At 39.6% G+C, this 13,166-nt stretch overlaps 1 long non-coding RNA gene and 1 other non-coding gene across 2 annotated transcripts; one reads left to right on the top strand and one right to left on the bottom strand.

Annotated features, from left to right (window-relative positions):
* The first annotated feature begins 312 nt into the window (after positions 1-312).
* LOC141675446 (small nucleolar RNA R71) lies at positions 313-419 on the top strand. Its single transcript, XR_012556099.1, has one exon. It is a non-coding gene; the product is annotated as a small nucleolar RNA R71 (small nucleolar RNA).
* Positions 420-11,667: 11,248 nt separating this feature from the next.
* Positions 11,668-12,786, bottom strand: LOC141671335 (uncharacterized). The gene is made up of 3 exons (XR_012555080.1): positions 12,624-12,786; positions 12,481-12,538; positions 11,668-11,711 (listed from the first exon to the last, which is right to left on the bottom strand). It is a non-coding gene; the product is annotated as an uncharacterized LOC141671335 (long non-coding RNA).
* Positions 12,787-13,166: the final 380 nt, after the last annotated feature.

The following is a 13,166-nucleotide window of genomic DNA, read 5'->3' as shown; positions in this document are numbered from 1 at the left end:
CACACTTCGCTCAAGGGAATTTGGGAATACAATAGAAGAGCGTGGAATCAACCATTAACAAGGTAATCCTCTTTTCGTAATCTTTATCGTAAAAAGTAGTAACACCCTAAGTCCGTGGTTCCCAACACTACCTTCCCAGGTATCATCCTCTGAGTTGGGTTTTGATGCTCATTTGCAGCCATAGTCTCAATAAGATTATAAGCCTCAGTATAGCTTTTGGCCCACAAGGTGCCTTCAGCTGCTGCATCGAGCATGGGCCGAGATTGGGCCCCCAAACCATTATAGAAACCAGTGATCACCATCCAATCGGGCATTCCATGATGTGGACACTTTCTCAACATTTCCTTGTAGCATTCCCAAGCTTCATACATAGATTCTGTAGGTTGCTGCGCAAACTGAGTAAGAGCACTCCTCATAGCAGAAGTCTTTGCCATTGGATAAAACTTCACCAGAAACTTTTGTGCAAGATCTTGCCAAGTAGTGATGGACCCAGCTGGTTCAGAATGTAACCATTCCTTAGCTTTGTCCCTCAGTGAGAATGGGAAAATCCTCAGCTTGATAGCCTCATCAGTTACGCCATTATATTTGAAAGTACTGCAGAACTTCGTCTGTCTCCTCACCTGTATCTAAAGTCCTCTTGCGAGTACGAGAACAAGTTTGCATAAACGCTCGATAAAGTACCTAAAACACAACCGAAAACAATAAGTAACAAAAACGTCTTAATCACTGAGTCCTAATGACCAATGATGGTAAGTACATAAACTAAACAAATACGCCGAGTCCCCGGCAGCGGCGCCAAAAACTTGTTAGGGCGAAAACACGCGCTAATAACACACGCAAGTATATGCGTTCGCAAGTAATAGAATACTTTCTAGTTCGTTCTCACAGAGACTCAGACTAATTATGTTCAATTAAACTCACTCACCAATGTATGATTATTTCTCAATGTTAAGACAATAACGCTTAGAGTTTGATTAACTAATTATTAACTACAATTAATTACTAAAATTAACCACTTAACTAACACTTCGAATTAATCAATATTAAAACACTCATGAGATCACAACTTCATTACTACTTCCTTCAATATTCATTGTTATTACCCATAGCATGCAATAGTGATGATATTAATCAAATAACACAAAACTGATAAAAGCCAACTTTCATTGTACTAATACCATTCTACCAAACATCCACAATTAAGATAGAAATTGAATAGGCATCAATTATGTTGAGTCCCTATATGTCTATAGAAATTGACAACATAATGATTTAAGCACAAGTTATTCCTTTTGATTACACAGGGCGAATAAAACGGTTAGAGTTACCCACTAATCATGCAACAACATACATGAACCTATGCTAGCATGGAAAATTCTAAATCTCGAGATCCACCGTCACTTCACAAGAGATTAACACACTATCTTATATGTTCGTGATGCACATAAGAAGAATACGCACAACCAATACTAGATATCATACAATCATCACACACTAAGGTATTAAACAATTAACTAAAGAAATCCATAGTAAATCCGTTACGACCCCATGATCACGATTAGCCCATAATAGCACTTATCGTCATCATGGGTTCATATGAAAACATGATAAATAAACACAAGATAATAATAACTAAACTAATTATATTAAACCAGAGTACGTCACAAGAGTAAATAGGTTCAAAGCAAAGAAAACTAGCATCCAACGTTACAACGAAATAAAGAATCACAAGAAAATATGCTTCCTCTTCGTTGCGGTGTGCTAAAACGGTCTTCTTCCTTATCTTCTTCTCTCCTTACTTAATACAATGATCCAACCTTCTGTGAACCATCTCTGAATCTACTTATATAGAAGTCCCATAAAACTCAGATTACACAGATGTTGGAAGCCAAACAGAAATAGAAGTCTAAAATAAATATTCTTTTTTCCAGACCCCTACTGGAATTTTTCTGAGTTTGCTCCATTTCTTCGCTGTAATCTGCTCCTATCTTCCCTCTCGCAATGCTAAACACGTGCCAAGGCTTATTCTTGATGATTACTCCCCCGAAATGCAACTAATACCCTAAAATGCACAAACACTAGAAAAACGCATCAAATACACAAAATACTTGATTTCAAGACACCAATTTAAGCTATTTTAAGACATTCTAAGTGGTATAAAATGCCACTTATCACACCCCCAAACTTAAATTGATGCTTGTCCTCAAGCGTCACAGACTCAAACACAAATAAAAACATGCATGAATGCAATCTATATAAAATGCAGCGATCCCCCTTACTACGAACAAACCAACCAACTTACAACATCTCAACAAATGCAGTTAGGCGACTAAAGATCAATCAAATCATGCAACGAACATACAGCCAGAAACGTGGTGTGTGTAGATGCTTAACAGATATGCTCCTGAACTAGATCAATTATTATGACTCAACTATCATCAAGGCAAGCACATGATTATACAAAGAATAAAAATTTTAGGCACAAAGTGACTTATACACTACAAGAATTCTGGAGCTTATTACGGAATCATGCTTTTTATTCATAACAACAATGTTTACTTGACCGTGCAATGAGTGAGGTCCACAAAAGACTTATACAATGGTATCCATGTAGCGAGCGTTAGGTTAGCGGATCCCAGACTCTAAAACCCTTAGGTCACTAGGCACAAAGTCCCCTAAGAACTTAATAACTCGAATACCAAAGAGCCCACTCGTGATCAATTATGCATAAACACAAACTTTTTTTTTTCCTTTTTTTTCCTTTTTTTTCTTTTTTTTTTTTTTTCTCTCAAAATTTCTGAGCAAGTGCGTTTCGCTCCATCTTGCTCACCCTAGACTACTCGCAGAAACCTACGAGCCGGCTACTAGCCAATTGACGCCTAGCCACAATTAGCAACAAATTCCATTTTTTTACTCTATTTTTTCTTTTTCATACCTTTATCACTAAGAACTTATTATAAAATTCTAAGCATAATAAATAGATTAACCTCGAAAATAATCAGATCATACAACAATCTAGTCCTTAAGCATTCTCTAAGACTTAGTGAAAATACAAGTGTTTCTAGCATGCATATCAACCTAGATGACTCAACATCACTTTAATGCTATCACTACACTCGCATCAACATCTTAAATCAGTCGGTAAATCATCGCAAAAGGGATCATGGCATATGCATGAGCTACATGATATGATAAACAAATAAAAATAATAAAAAAAACTATATGGCAAAAAGTTATGCAACTATATGAACTAACTATCATGAATATGCAGCTATATGACACACACACAAAATATTCCTTAACTACCATCCCCAAACTTAAAATCTTCACTGTCCCCAGTGAAGGTAGTAGAAAGGAACACAGGGTATACCTACTCGGAGTCATCATCATCATCATCATCACCCTCAGTGGGTGGAGTATCAGGCGGCGGATATACAGAGTCCTCACCAAAAACTGGCCACTGGATGTCAGCTCCAAGGCCTCGAAAAGCAGTCCCTAGCGCAAGGGTGAGCTCTTGAGCAAACCTGCTCTGCGTCTCGTATATAGCATCCATCCGCCGTGACAGCCTCCTATACTGGGCATCAGCCATCCTAGCACCCTCCTGAGCTCTCGAAGAACCAGCCTCATCACGCCTCGGCCTCGCCATAGTAGCACCTCGTGCTTGACGCCCTCCTGGAAGACGATAACCCAGCCCATGCTCCTCGGGCTCACCACCGGTCCACTCCTGCATCCCATTCAGAGTCCCAGAATCAATAGCAGCGGCCGACAACTGCAACTGCCTAGAGACGGCCAGTTCACTCCCACCGCTCGGCAAAGCTTCGTAACCGTGGATGCATAAGGGATGTTCATGTGCTTAGCTGCCCTCAAAAACTTCAGAATTCCTTGGTAGATGAACTCACCAAGGTCCACATAGTACTCTTCATTCAAAATTTCCCACAACAACTGTGTTCTCTTTACTGTGACCTCATGTGCATGCGAAGAAGGCAGAATATTAGAACAAATAAACGCATTCCATATACGGGCATACATGTTCATTGCGATCGCCGGAAAGTGATGATACTCATTAGTTCCTGTCTTGAAAGTCCAAACTGTGCCCGACCTACAGAGAGTAGCACAAATCAAATCCAAGTCAAAATCCTCAGCAGTCTTCTCGTTCCAGTTCTTCTCCGTGGGCTTCCTCTCTCGCTGCCCAATCACACGGCGAATCGCCACTGGGTGATAATCAACCGTCATCCCCCGGACCACAGAGAACCCATTCTTCTCAGCCTTCGCGTTCGCTTAGAACTCGCGAACCACGCTCATCTGCACAGCTTCAGGTGACTCACAAAAAGTTATCCATCCCTTCTCAGCAATCATCGATAGCAACTCACCATCCCTCCCCGATGGTAAAAAATCCCCTCTCCTTCAAATCGGCTTCCCCAAAAGCCTAGTGTACTCCTCCTCCGCAGCTCTGTCATTCAACCGAGGCCTCGCAGCAGTACCCCTCGAAGAATCAGCCGTAGGTACAGTGCTGCTGCTATCAATAGTCCTTGCTCTCTTGGGTGCCATTGAATCTGAATAAAAATGTTTGAGAATTGTGTTTTTGTTTGGGGAGAGTTTGAGTGTAGAAGTTGTGTGGGAGATGTGGGATAGGTGTATGTATATATAGGGAATGGATTAGGGTAGAATTTGAATAGGAGTGGGTTTATGGGTAAAAATCATGGGAAATGGGGTATAGGTCGTGGGTTTTATGGGCTGAATTTTGTGTTTTAATTTTCTGATTTTTTTTGGATTTTTATTGGCTTAAAAAAAATTTCTGGTCGCCAACCCTGAGCGGTCATTCAGCAAAGCTGAGCGGCGCTCAGGGGGTCACTAGAATTTTTTTTTAAAGCCCGGTTTTTCTAATTTTTTTTGTGGTTTTGGATAGGTTATTAACTTCTAAGGGTTCCTGTAACAACAAATCATGGGTTGCCTCCCACGCAGCGCTTCTTTCTTGTCATTAGCTTGACGTTACGTTCCTTCTTCAAGTTGACAACAAAATGGCACTAACCACTTCTCGGTTTGCCGTGTCCTTATAGTAGTGCTTCAAACGCTGACCATTAACCTTGAATGTTTGGTCCGGATCATTCTCAAAAATCTCCACCGCTCCATGTGGAAACACAGTTTTGACAATAAAAGGCCCAGACCACCTTGATTTTAACTTCCCAGGAAAAAGTCAGAGACGAGAGTTGAATAAGAGAACTTGTTGCCCCGACACGAATAACTTAGGATGTAGCTTCCTCTCGTGCCACCTCTTCACCTTTTCCTTGTACATTTTGTTGTTCTCGTACGCTTGGAGTCGAAATGTGTGAAGTTCATTAAGCTGAAGCATTCGCTTCTTTCCAGCTGCATCTAGATCGAGGTTCAACTTTTTCAACGCCCAATAGGCCTTATGCTCAAGCTCCGCAGGTAAATGACATCCCTTACCATACACCAATTAAAATAGGGACATACCAAGTGGAGTTTTGTATGTTGTTCTGTAAGCCCAAACAGCTTCATCGAGCTTTAAAGACCAATCCTTCCTTGACGGACAAACAACCTTCTCTAGAATGCGCTTGATCTCTCTGTTAGACACTTCCTCTTGACCATTTGTTTGCGGATGATAGGCAGTAGTGACTCGATGATTCACATTATAACGCTGCATCATAGAAGTGAACTTATGGTTGCAGAAATGCGACCCTTCATCACTTATGATTACCCGAGGCGTTCCAAACCTTGTGAAGATCTGCTTATGAAGAAAATTCAACACTGCCTTTGCATCATTTGTCGGTAGAGCTTTGACTTCTACCCATTTTGAGACATAATCGACTGCCAGCAAGATGTACTTATTGTTGCAGGACGAGACAAAAGGCCCTATGAAATCGATTCCCTAAACATCAAAGACCTCGACTTCAAGCATCACATTTAACGGTATTTCATCCTTTCTCGTCAAATTTCCCACTCGTTGGCAACGATCAAACCTGAAAACAAACTGATGAGCATCCTTAAACAATGTAGGCGAGAAAAAACCTGCTTGCAGAATACGAGCTGACGTCTTCTCACCACCATAGTGTCCACCATAAACTGTGGAGTGGCAGTCTCGTAATATCCCCTCCGTCTCACAGAACGGGATACATCTCCTGATGATCTGGTTAGCTCCCTGTCTAAACAAATATGGTTCATCCCACATATACCACTTCACCTCATGCAGAAACTTCTTCTTTTGAGCTGAGGTCAAATTAGGAGGCAAAATATTGCTGACAAGATAGTTTACAATATCTGCAAACCATGGCTCTTCCTCTTGAACTGCGAACAACTGCTCATGCGGAAAAGACTCGTTGATTAATGTCTTATCTTGTGAAGTAGACTCGGGATTCTCCAATCTAGAGAGATGATCAGCTACTTGATTCTCAGTACCTTTCCGATCCTTGATCTCTAACTCGAATTCCTGTAGTAAGAGCACCCAACGAATGAGTCTCGGCTTCAAATCCTTCTTGGAAACCAAATAGCGAATGGCCGCATGATCGGTGAATACTGTCACTTTTGTGCCAAGAAGATAAGATCCAAATTTCTCAAAACCAAGCTCCTTCCCAGTAGTGGTGTAGTTCATTTGGGCCCCGTTTAAGGTCTTGCCAGCATAGTAGACCACATAAAAGAGATTATTCTTGCGCTGCCCAAGAACTGCGCCTACCGCATAATCACTCGCATCACACATCATCTCAAACGGCTCTGTCCAATCCGGTGTTGTAATAACTGGCGCAGTGATTAAACTCTTCTTGAGAGTCTCGAATGCCGTCAAACATTCATCATCAAATTTGAAAGGCACATCTTTCTCAAGCAAGTTGCACAGCGGCTTAGATAACTTCGAAAAGTCCTTGATGAAATGCCGATAAAAACCCGCATGACCAAGAAAACTACGGATTCCTTTTACCGAAATAGGTGGTGGAAGATTTTCAAGAAGACTCCCACCTTGGCTTTATCCACCTCAAGACCTTGCTAGAGACTTTATGCCCAAGAATTATGCCTTCATACACCATAAAATGACATTTTTCCCAATTGAGCACCAAATTAGTTTCCACACACCTTTTGAGCACGTCACGAAGATTATTCAAACATTCATCATCCGAATGTCCAAAGACGGAGAAGCCGTCCATGAACACCTCAACATTATTCCCAATCATGTCAGAGAATATAGACATCATACATCTCTGAAAAGTGGCTGGTGCGCCACATAACCCAAACGAAACTCTGCGAAAAGCAGACGTGCCGAATGGACAAGTGATGGTAGTCTTTTCTTGATCCTCTAGTGCAATACAAATCTGATTATACCCTGAGTAACCATCCAGAAGACAATAATACTCATGACCAGCCAACCTGTCAAGCATTTGACCAATAAATGGAAGAGGGAAGTGATCCTTCCTCGTGGCCTTGTTCAACTTTCGATAGTCCATGCATACTCTCCATCCTGTAACTGTTCGAGTGGGGATGAGCTCATTCTTCTCATTTGCTACCACAGTGATACCTCCTTTCTTAGGCACACATTATACAGGGCTCACCCAAGAACTGTTAGAAATAGGATAAGATGCCTGCATCCAGCCATTTCAGAATTTCTTTCTTCACCACCTCCTTCATGATAGGATTAAGTCTGCGCTGTTCCTCAACAGTTAGCTTACTCTCCTCCTCTCAGAATCTTATGCATGCAGTATGAAGGGCTGATCCCTTTAATGTCTGCTATGGTCCATCCAATAGCCGATTTGAATTCTCTCAAAATCCTTAAGAGCTTGTCCTCCTCACTACCTGAAAGGTCAGATGCAATAATAACAAGTAAAGTAGATGCATCACCTAAAAAAGCATACCTCAAGTGTTCAGGCAATGGCTTAAGCTCCAAGGTAGGTGCTTCCTCAATTGATGGTTTGAGCTTTCCTTCAGCATTCTTGAGGTCAGAAATACCCAGAGATTCAAACGGCATGTCCAGCTTTCGCCTCCAAGGAGAAGCATTAAGATATTGTAATTGCTCGTTGCCATCTTCATCATCTCAAAATCCCCCACTAAGGCCTTTTCTAATGCATCAGACATTAGCATATGATCAAGTTCTGAAGTAACCGCAGAATCAATCACATCCACTTTTAAGCACTCCTCATCTTCTGTAGGGAATTTCATTGCTTTGAATACATTGAAGGTCATATCCTGATCCTGCACCCGCATAGTAAGTTCACCTTTCTGCACATCTATCAAGGTACGGCCAATAGCCAAGAAAGGTCTTCTCAAGATTATGGGAATCTTCTTATCTTCCTCGAAATCCAGAATAACAAAATCTGCAGGAAAGAAGAGCTTATCCACCTTGACTAGCACATCCTCCACTATGCCCCGTGGGTAAGTAATAGAACGATCAGCCAATTGTAGAGACATGTAGGTGGGTTTTGGATCAGGAAAATCCAACTTTTTAAAGATCGATAAGGGCATCAGATTGATGCTTGCTCCCAAATCACAAAGGCACTTGTCAAACGATAACTTGCCAATGGTGCAAGGAATGGGGAAACTACCTGGATCTTTAAGCTTTGGAGGTAACTTTTGCTGCAGCACAGCGCTGCATTCTTCCGTTAGAGCAACGGTCTCAAGGGCATCCAGTTTCACCTTCTTTTAAAGAATACTCTTCATAAACTTCGCATAACTAGGCATTTGCTCCAAAGCCTCAGCGAAAGGTATATTGATGTGAAGTTTCTTGAACACCTCCAGAAACTTACCGAACTGTTTATCCAGCTTCTGTTGTTGCAATATCTTAGGGAAAGGTGGTGGAGGATAGAGCTGTTTCTCCCCTGTATTACCCTCAGGCAGAGTGTGTTCAACAGTAGTCTTCCTTGGTTCCGCCTCTTTCTCCTTTTGCTTAGCTTCTTCATCTCTAACTTCAGCTTCTCCTTCTTTTGCCTTTTCAGCATTAGCAACTTTCCCAGACCTTAAGGTAATAGCCTTGACTTTCTCTTTAGCTTCCTTCCTGCCCGGTACTTCCGTATCACTGGAAGTGTTCCAGGTTGACGATTGGGCACTGCATTAGCTATTTGACCGATTTGATTTTCCAAGGTCTTGATCGAAACCGCGTGACTCTTGCACAACAACTTAAGTTCCTCAAAATCAGCACTAGTGGGTGCAGCTGCACTTCCCTGTTGAGGATATGATTGCCTTTGAGCATACTGTTGTGGTTGCTGGAATCCCATTGGATTGAACTGTTTACTCACACCTTGCTGATATGGTGTAACACCCCCAGATCCGGGGTCGGGGATCCGGGTCGTCACGGTCTTTCTTTCCACAATATCACTTCACTTAATTAATAAATAACCTTATGCTGTGACCCCACACTAACACACACCACAACCCGTTATAGTCTCAGAGATGAAATTTAAATAAGTACAAGTCTTTGAATCCACAATTTAAAAGTTATTACAACCCAAAATGATTACTTGATAAATTTACAGTTAATTGCCATTATCTGCCACAAGTTATAATTATACATAATTGATTCTCAAAAGTAGATGGTCTGATCTACAATAGATCTACCTCTGCAGCTATAGCAGCTACAACATCAACGGGAAGACGCGGGACGCTTCCCACGCGCTTGCGCTGGGTCTGCTGGGGTCTGGCCATCTCTCCTAACTGTTGTGTGTGATGAAGAAATAAAGCAAGGGTGAGCAGCAAGCCCACCAAAATAATATGTATAATGATTTACAATATATGAGCCTACTCATAATACTCATGAAAGTCTTGGTCAAAAGAAATGAACCAAGTTTGATATCTTAATGCGATGAAGTCGCAAATATTCAGTATATATACATATATACTTTTCAAAATATTGGAAGTCCTCTTCCATGCATAATATACACAAAGTCCCAGTGTATAACTGTATATAAAAAAAATATCGTTGCAAGGTGATCTCATATATCTAACCTTGTCTCAACGTTTTTCTGAAAATCTTTGTCATTCATAAGACAATTATTAATTAGATATAAGTTTAAAAGATGAGGTTACCAAATACCCCAATATACTTATATCTTTCCCAATACTACTTGAACTACCACCGTTCAAGTTATAATCAGTTTCAAAAGTTCATCACATAGATGAGACTACAAGACAAGATTTGAATAGATTCAATCTTTGAAATATTATTGAATGAAATAAAGTTCGAGATACTTTATTTAGTCCCGATATATATATATCCACATATATTATCTCTTAAACATTTCCTGGAACCTCTGTTATGTAAAGTATGAACAGAGTTTGAAACATCCAATGAACTTTGGAAAGGAAAAGAATTTTGGCATAAACCCGATATCTCGCTGATCAGGCAAAGATACCAATAAGTAACCTTTTCTACTAGTAGATGGACGAATTCCCCACTGGTCATCACCCTGGTCATAATTAAGACCTATGCTGGACTGCCACTCAGCCACTTATGCATTTGTTGGACTCCCACTGAGCCACTTACACAATAATAGACCGTACCCCGGCCTGTCGCTTATGCCGACTCAATGAGAGGGGCTTACTTCCCGAACGTTGGGCAAGTAATCAATTCATTTACCAAATCTGCAACCTTGTTGCGAATATAAAATACACCACAGAGCCGGATTCCCCAGGTTTTGAGCGAGTATTTAAATCCCCTTAAAAGGAAGATCTTAAATATAAAAATGAGTTTTGGGATCCGCTCTGACTTTTAAAAATCATTTTGAAGACTCGAAAACACTTTAAAGAGTGTTTGGAGTAAGGCTGATTTAATGAAGTAAATCAGTCCCCAGAATATTTTAGAAAATGACTGAATATTATTATTTTAATTAATATTCCCATAAAGAATAATCTTTATAAAATAATTGAAGTAGAAGTTTTAAAACTTATACTTAAAACGAATATTAAATAACCAAAGATATACTTATATAAAAGTATTATCTTTATTTGAATAACCGAAAATAAGTTTGATTATTTACACCTTATTCTTTAATAAAATAAAGAATATACCTCAGCAAATAATCGGAGTCATAGATCCTCAAACGAATATTCAGATAATATTCAATAAATAAATACGCTGAGTCATAATATCTCGAATGAATATTATAAATAATATTCATTAAATAAATAAAGGAGTCATACATCCTCAAATGAATATTCAAATAATATTCAATAAATAAATAAAAGGAGTCATAAGTCCTCGAATGAATATTCAAATAATATTCAATAAATAATATAAAAGAGTCATAAGCCCTCGAATGATATTCGAATAATATTCAATAATAAATAAAGTTTAAAGTTATCGAATAAACCTTATTCGATTAATAGTTTGGAAAACTATAACCATATATAAATAATATATATATATATCCATATCCATATATACAAAATCTACTCGGGATCCTCGACTCCCGGTTTTAGAAAATATTTTCACCTTTGGGTCCCTATACTAAGGGTATACACAAATACCGCTTATCTCTAGCATAGGTATTATGCAACGAATAAGCATTTGAACCAACAGATATATATTTCAAGAATATGAAACAGGCATGCATATATACCATATCACATGCTACAATATATCGCAACATTTGCTAATATAAACATCATGCATCTATCGCAAGATAATGCATATACATATATACATCACAACAACAGTATAACGGATAGAATACTTGCCTGAGCGACTGGGGTTACGAATGGCTCGGGACGAGTCTGGTAACCTATAAACAACAAGTAAGTTGGAATTAAACCAAAGTCACTTGTAAATCTATACTTTAACTAACTTAGACTCTAACGCTTATTTTGCGCTTACTGATTCTCTTAAGTCACTCGAGTACCCTCGGCTCCACCATTTTTAATAATTTAACCTTTACGAGTTTTAAGGCGATTCCTTCGCGAGTGTCTTACCAACTGCCTAACACACTTACCATAAATGTTTCATGCATTAATTAACCCTTTTTGGTCTTTAACCTATGTTTCAAAGTAAGGCGAGGGGAAAAGTTTCGTTCGCGAAACGCCGTTACTTGAAACGGTCATTTCTCCTAAACCGTGCATCGGAATCGAACGAACTACATATCAAAACGAAGCTCGTAACATGAGCTATCTAATCATGGCAGTGGTCATAATCTAGCAGGGGGTTCTCGGGTCCTAATGTTATGCACAAAAACAGTCCAAAGAAAATCGGACGTTACGACGGCTATGTTTACGCGATTACCAATGTTTAAACTACTCCAATTAACCACCAACCAACTCATAACCATCAATACAACAAAACTTCACCTAAACCATACCACATCAGTCCATAATCTCCAAGGTTTTCAACTCAAACAACCACAATCAAGACCTATGAACTATAATCAAGCTTCAATTACCAAAACACTTCCAAATCAAACCAAACTACTATAATCACAATCCATGCTTCTCATTTCACAACACCAACCATTAAACTTACTAACAAATAAAGTAAAGGCTAGGGTTTGAAGTTTATACCTTCCTTGAGAGGTGTTAAGTTGCTAGGAAGCCTTAGGGAGCCTCCTACAAGCTTGATCTTTCCAAAGAAATCAAGAACACAAAGTTAGGCTTTGAAGTTTCTAAAAGTCCGATTTAAAGAACTGTAAAAATGAGGGTCTTACCATGATTATTTGGACGAGACTTGTGAACAAGAGTTGTAGGCCATCTCAATACCTTTCTAATGAGCTATAGAACACAATATTTGAGTGAGAAATGAAGGAGATACAGCAGTTTTAGTATTCTGATTCTGTTTTGGCCGAGAGCATGAAGAACAATGCCTTGGTTTCTTTTTGATTTTGATGAAAAATGATTTGCTTGGCTTGGTTGCTTGGTTTTTGTGCTTGCTTTAGTCAATTACCTTCTTGCCCTTGAATTTGTGTGGTTACAAAGCCACCACACCTCCTTCCTTCCCATGTCATGCTTATGTCACCTTGCACATGTCATAATGCTCCCACTTGTCCACACCTTGTGGTTTGATGATGTCACAATCCCTGGCTTCTTGTACAAGCTTGTCTCTTGGTCACTTATTTGTTTTACGGTTCGCTTATCTTTCGTTCTCGTTTATCGTTTGAGGGATCATACCCGGGATCTTATTACTTAGGTTCCCTTAACCTTTCTCAATATATTATATTCCTTTTATGATCCTCTCCTATAATCCTTTAATT

This window comes from Apium graveolens, chromosome 7, assembly GCF_009905375.1.
Source record: "Apium graveolens cultivar Ventura chromosome 7, ASM990537v1, whole genome shotgun sequence".
Classification (NCBI taxonomy): Eukaryota; Viridiplantae; Streptophyta; class Magnoliopsida; order Apiales; family Apiaceae; genus Apium; species Apium graveolens.
Note: the sequence above shows the minus strand (reverse complement) of the source record. Positions and strands in the feature narration are given on the sequence as shown.